The sequence below is a fragment of the Ictidomys tridecemlineatus genome, chromosome 3 (genome assembly GCF_052094955.1).
Source record: "Ictidomys tridecemlineatus isolate mIctTri1 chromosome 3, mIctTri1.hap1, whole genome shotgun sequence".
Taxonomy (NCBI): domain Eukaryota; kingdom Metazoa; phylum Chordata; class Mammalia; order Rodentia; family Sciuridae; genus Ictidomys; species Ictidomys tridecemlineatus.
The window spans coordinates 70,929,324-70,936,566 of record NC_135479.1 but is presented as its reverse complement, the minus strand read 5'-3'; the positions used below and the strand labels follow the sequence as shown (position 1 = coordinate 70,936,566).

The 7,243-nt window shown below is 37.7% G+C and overlaps 1 pseudogene; it reads left to right on the top strand.

Annotated features, from left to right (window-relative positions):
- Window positions 1-490: 490 nt before the first annotated feature.
- On the top strand, window positions 491-1,487 carry LOC144375835 (centromere protein N-like; annotated as a pseudogene).
- Window positions 1,488-7,243: the final 5,756 nt, after the last annotated feature.

Genomic DNA, 7,243 nt, shown 5'->3' with positions numbered 1-7,243 from the left:
TAATGTATATCTTCCTTATTCCAAATACAAAATATAACTCAAAATGGATCAAAAACCTAAACATAAGATGTCAAACTAGCAAACTCTTAGAAGGAAATGTAGGGAGAAAACCTCATGACAATGGATTTGGCAATGATTTCTTAGATATGACATCAAAAGCACAGGCAATAAAAGTAAAAATATAAGTTGGAGTATATCAAACTTAAAAATGTCTGTGCATCGAAGAACACATGTATTAGAGTAAAAAGACAACCAATGGAATGGGAGAAAATATTTGATGTGGAGTTAATATAGGATCATATATCTGACATGGGGTTAAAATCTAGAATACATAAAGATCTCTTACTCAACAACAGACTACATCTTGGCCCTTGAGGACCCCCAAACCCTGGAGCCTTTGTGTGTGGGAATTGCCATTGGTGGCTTTGAAGGTGCCTTGGTGGGCACCATTGCTGAGGGCTGTGCTGGAGATGGGGATCTTGCCAAAGAGATGGATGAGACTGTTGCCCAGTTTATCAGGAGGACCATCTTGAAAATCCCCATGCATGAAACGATGAGAACCTTAAAAGCCTGGAATTTTTTTTAAATCTGTTAACCAACTGAAAACCATAAGTTCCAGCAGAGAAAGGAACGTCTCATTCAGGACTTGGTTCTGCTGTGTGAGAAGTATGGGAGTCTCAAGGATGCAACCCTTGCAGATGCCATTTATATTCAAGTTAATTGACACCAGAAAGTTTGGGATGTTTTACAGATGAGTACAGAACCAGATGAAGACATTGGAACAATTCAAACATTTATTCAAGAAAATTCTTCAGAGAGCAATGAAAAACGTGATGGTCAGCTTCAGAGATGCTGAGGAGAATGCAGTCTTGATCCTAATTGCCTGGGGAACAAGGTGTAAAAGCCAAACCAATACCAACCCACAAACGTGCTGTATTACCCCTAGACACTATGCCTTCCCCTCCTCCCTGCTAAAGAACATTTTGCCCTTTTGGGTCAGGCACTGACAGTTGCTTGCAAACACCATCAGATGGTAAAAATAGATCTAAAAAGTCAACACCTAGACTCTCTCAGGCGATTGTTTTTAAACAGTATAATTAGACCTTTGAAAATCACAACTCTACAACACCTCTACAAGAAAGATGACTGGGGCTAGATGTAAATATGGTTTCAAGGATCATTCAGGAAAACACATTAGAAAAAAACAGAGTCCAAAGAATAACTCAAGAAACTTTTGGAGACTGACCTCAACCACAACTAGAATTTGTATAATATAAACTTGAAACAATGTTCAAAAGTGACTTAAATGGGGGCATGTTGGCTTAGAGGAAAGAACCCGTCTGGTGCCTAATAAATTTCTCTAGGCCACATCTTTGGAAGCATTGAAATCCTTAGCACCAGCTGGTATTGCAGATGCACCACTTTCTCCACTGTTTACCTGGATACCCGACAAGGGAATGGATTATTTTAAAATCAGAGACAAATAAGATGTATATGGTTTTATAAGCCCAGAGGCTCCTTGGCAATGATGTACTTGCATTCCAGTTAATGGCTAACTGGACAGCTTCTGGTTATAAGATTATACTTCAGAAATTAATCCTTGGTATTGAAAATTTAAAAGTGTTCATATGTTTGTTGGGACTGATTCTTCCTTGGGCCCCCTCTCTCATTTTTCCTGATAAATACAACAGTTTTTGGCATTTGAGAGGTGACAGGATATGTATAGGCTCTAGATTGACCTTGAGTGCAGAATGCTCTGAAGCCAAGCAGATGGCATCATCCTGTTGGCATCATATCTAGTGTCCTTTTTCCCCACTCTTACCTCTACTCCATCCTAAGGAGGTCTAGTTCCAATTATTGGTTTCTAGGTATTTTCTGAAGCTTTGATCACTTGAAAGGAACACCAAGGAACTATGCCCAACTCAATATTTCCAGGAGAATCATAAAATTGGTCCATTTAGAGAGTAGAATTAGGTCCACTAAGTTGTTACTGAAAGAACTTACATGACCCACTTATATAAAACAATTGTTTAATTGTGAATATGATACTTTTCATAATTATTTTATCATAGGTGTTACATCCAAACTGACCATTATAATACTGATTTGTAAATAAAGATACTGAAAATCTGGTAAAAGAATCAAATAATCCAATTAAAAAATGGGCAAAACACTCAAATAGACATTTCTCTAAATATGATATATAAATGTCAAGAAGAATATAAAAAGATGTTCAGAATTACCAGAGAAATGCAACTCAAAACCACAATGAAATATTGCCTTATTCTCATTAAAAGATGGCTACTATGGAAAAAAAAACCTGTAAAGTAATATGTGTTGGCAAGGATGTGAAACAATTGAAATGAAAAATAAGGCATTCACTATGGAAAACAGGATGGTGGTTACTCAAAAAGATAAAAATAGCATTACTGTATGATCTAGTAATTCTACTTCTGGGCATATACCCAAAAGAATTGAAACCTGGGTCCTAAAGAGACATCTATACACCCAAACACATAGCAGCATTAATCACAATAGCCAAAAGGCGTAGCAACCCAAGTATCCATCAACAGATGAGTGGATAGACTGCATGTGGAAGTCTGATGTCATATATCATACAAAGGGATATTATTCAGTCTATGATAAAACAATAGAGGCTACAGCATGGATGAACTTTGAGGACATTGTGCTAAGTGAAATAAACCAGCCACAAGAAAACAAATGACATGATTCTACTAATGTGAGTTACATAGCCAAATTCTTAGAGACAAAAAGTAGAATGGTTGTTTCTGGGTGCTGTGGGGAAGGAAAATTGGGGAGTTGGTTAATGGGTATTGGTGAGACCAGTTGCATAGAATGAGAAAATAATATCACCAACTACATACTTAAAAATGATTAAGATGATAAATTTTTACTGTGTTTTATCTCAATTAAAAATTAAAAATTAAAAACAGCATAGATAGAACTATAAATGTTTTATGTGAAATCTTCCAATTTGTAAACGTTGACAACTGACCTGAGCCTGTAGTTGCCTGATGTGTTAGTCAACCTTTTCATCACTGTGACCAAAAAACCTGTCAAGACCACCTTAGAGGATGAAATGTTTATTTTGTCTCAGAGTTTCAAAGGTTCAGTCAATGGTTAGGTTTTTCCATTGCTGTGGGCCCCAGGGAGGCAGAACATTATGACAAAAGAATATGGCCGAGGGGAGCAGCTTAGAATATGATATGACACCAAGGAAGCAAAGAGCTGTGCTCACCAGGAACAAAATTTAATCCCCAGAGGCATACACTCAATGACCTACTTCCTCCAGCCATACCTACCTGCCTTCAGTGTTCACCTAGTTAATCCATGTTAGTAGATTAATACACCAATTAGGTTATACCTTTCATGATCTAATCATTTCACCTCTGAAAATTCTTGTCTTGTCTCACACATGAACTTTTGGGGGATACCTTATGTCAAAATTATAATATTACATCCCCCAGACCCCAAAACTCATGCTCATCTCACAATGCAAAACACAGACCATTTCCAAGAGTCTCCATAGTCTTAAGAGTTCCAGCAATAACCCAAAGTCCGAGTCCAAAATTTTATCTGACACTCAAGACAAACTCATGGATGTTTCCCCCTAAAAAGAGCAAATTGGATATTATATATATCCAATATAGTGGCACAGAGTAAACATTTCTGTTTTAGTTAGGTTTTTTTGCTGCTGTGACTATAAAACCTGACAAGAATAATTTTAGAGGAGGAAAGGTTTATTTGGGGGCTCACAGATTCAGAGGTCTTGGACTACAGACGGCCAACTCCATTCCTAGGGGCTCGAGGTGAGGCAGGACATCATGGTGGAAGAGTGGCAGAGATAAGCAGCTCATATGATGATCAGAGAGGAGAGGGGGGGAGAGAGAGAGAGAGAGAGAGAGAGAGAGAGAGAGAGAGAGAGAGAGAGACTGACTCTGACTCCACTCACCAGATACAAAATATATACCCCAAAGTTACATCCTTGGTGCCCACCACCTCCAGCCACACCCTTCCTGCCTTCAGTTACCACTCAGCTAATCCCATTAGGGGATCAATTCACTGGGTTAAAGCTCTCATAGCCCAATTATTTGTCCTCTGAACCTTCTCACATTGTCTCATGAGCTTTTGGGGAACACCTCACATCCAAACCATAATAATCTCCATTCCACAAGAGAGAAATAGAGGTATAGAAGGAAGGGACAGGACCGAAGCAAGATCAAAATCTAAACAAAAGCTGAATAAACAAGTCCTATCACTCCATATCCAGCATCTGTGGACATGGTGCTTTACTGTGCCTTAAAATATACCAACCTTTGCCAATCTAATCTGAAAATACATTGTGTAGTGACCTTCAGCTTTAATCAGAATGGGGCAGTTTTCACAGATGAGTGAATTTATAGTAACCCTAAGATTTGTATATTTCTCAGAAATTTCTTTTCTGGGGGAAAAAATACAGGTTTGGGGAGTAAATCTGACCATAGAGCTTTCAGATATACAATTATAGTTTTTTCCTTATCTTTTATCTCCTTTCTAAATATCTTTATTCCTTTTCTTACTGCAGTGTGACTTGGGTCAATCCAGACAGCTTGAAGTTAATCATACAGGTCTGACTCCCCTTGCCACTGACGAATTTAGAGGCAGGCATGTGACCTAGATCAGGAAAATAAGGTGTGAGAGGAAGTCTTCTAGATGGTTTTAGGAAAAGTTTCTTAGCTCTAGAAATGAGACATACCTGGGAAGAAATAGATCAGTTCAATTTCTTAACATTGGTTCATATTAGGATAAGATGCTTGGAGCTGTTGCTATCATTTTATTATTTATCTAACCTGAAGAGCCACAGGCAGACTAGAAAGATAAGAATCCAGGGAACTGATATAACCAACCCTGGGTACTTTTTGCCTCTAGATTTTCTGTTATGAGATAATCCATCCCCTTATTAAATTATTTCATGTCACATATTATAAGTGCATATCTTAAAAAGATGATAAATGATCAAGAAATGAAAAACATATGGGTAAAATAAAAGATATCTATAGCCAAATCTGGAGGCAGGCAGTTTATTATGCTGATATTTCCCTTGTCATTCACATTAAACACTCATATTGCTTTAATTTAAATTTCTTTTATAGTTGTAGTTGGATACAGTATCTTTATTTTAATTTTTTATGTGTTGCTGAGGATTGAACCCAGGGCCTCACACATGCTAGGTGAGTGCTCTACCACTGAGCCACAATCCCAGCCCCAAACACTCATATTTATTATGGAAGGTCTCCCTGCATTGATTCAGACCAACTAGGAGCCCCATATCTTCTATGTTTCCATGGTGTAGTCCTCAGAGAAGGTCCAAGGTCTAAGTCATCACTATTACTCCCCAAGTTTCAGACTAAAATGTGCCACCAAGATGTCCTTGAGAACAGATGAAAGAGCTCCATTAGGTCTGCAGCTCTGGCTGGCTGTCCCTGAAGGTGCTATTGTTAGCCCTGCCACTACCTTTCCTGTTCAGCATCTGGGTTCCATATCCTTGTAATAATTTTTTTATTTGAAAGCTGCTGTGTCCTATATATACACACAGCCATGCTAGCTTTCTTTTGATTGACACTAACATGGTATATCTTTTTCCATACTTGTACTTTTATTGGTATGTTATGTGTAAAGTGGGTTCCTTGTAGGCAGCATATAGTTAGGGCTTGCTTTGTTTATGTAATCAATCTTTCCCTTTTATTTGCAGTAGTCACTTTCTAGTTCACTGCTTTAAAAATAAAAGAGGACATTCTTCTCTGCTCTGTTTGAATGTGTCCTCTAAAATTTCCTGTGTTGGAAACTTAATTCCTAAATTCATATTCCAATGTTATTTGAGGATGCACCTTTGGTAGGTAATTCAGATTAGATGAGGATTTTATAAGATGAAGAGATCTGAGCTATCAGGCCATGTGATGTCCTCTGCCACATTTTTTGAACCCAGGATGCTTAACCACTGAGCCACATCCCTAGGTTTGTTTGGTTGGGTTTTTTTTTTTTTTTTTTTTTTGGTGAGACAAGTTCTCACTAAGCTGCTTAGGGCCTTGCAGAGTTGCTGAGGCTGGCTTTGAACCCACAATCCTGTCTCAGATTCCTGAGTCACTGGGATTACTGGCATGTGTGCCCTGCTTCCCTCTGCCATGTTAAAATGCAGCAAGAAGCTGCTTATCAGGCTGGCAGCATGCTTCCAGAATTTGGATTTCTCAGCCCCCAGAACTGTGAGCTAAAGAATCTATATTCTTAATAAATTTCCCAGTTTGTGGTACTCAATTATAGCAACAGAAAACATTAGTCTCTCTTCTCTCTATACCCTAACAACACTTTAAAAAATATTGCTCTCTACATAGATTTTCAAGCTGATGGTAAGGAGTTTGGAAATATAGCTGTACCTGGCTTGGGACATGACATGTGGTAGGGGGAGGTAGAGACAATGAGAACTTTATAGATTACTGTATTAGTTATTTACTATACTGAGGACATGAAATTTAATAAATACCTCTGAATGAAGTGTTTCTACTGAAAGAAAAGTTGGTGACAGACTGCTATAGTCACTGCAATTTATCTAGAGATCTTTTCTCTGATCTGTAGATAAAATCTTTGTCACTCCTATCTGAAATTATGTAAATAATTAGACAGTTTAAGTGTCTGATATGGTATACACTTGGAGCAATTAATGCTACCTTTCTTTATACAGTTAAGGAAAAGGAAATCAGAAAAATAAAATATATGTCCCAGATCATGCCCCTCCCTGGCTAGTGCTAGAGTCTGGAATATAACACTTCCCTATTTCCAAAAGGACTGGAGAACCTCATTGCTCTAGTGTTAACTTTTGATTGTTGTTAAAAAGATAGGTGTTAATTTCTACTCTACATCTTTGTTTTGATTTGTGATCCCACTCAGAATCTGAGATAAATAAAAATCAAACAAAGAAAATAATTTAAGAACAGAATGAAACCCACAGATAGCAATATAGATAGTTTCACAGAACAAGTGGGACACATGGTAAGAGGATACAATGAAAGAAAATGACATGAAAGCATTTTCCAGTCTGTGGTAAATGTAGTGCAGGATTATCAGCCCCATCTTGTGGCTTTCTTTAGATATTGCTTCTAAATTCATTTTAAAAATACCTTTTTTTAGTTGGACACAATATCTTCATTTATTTATTTTTATGTGGTGCTGAGGATCGAACCCAGGGCCT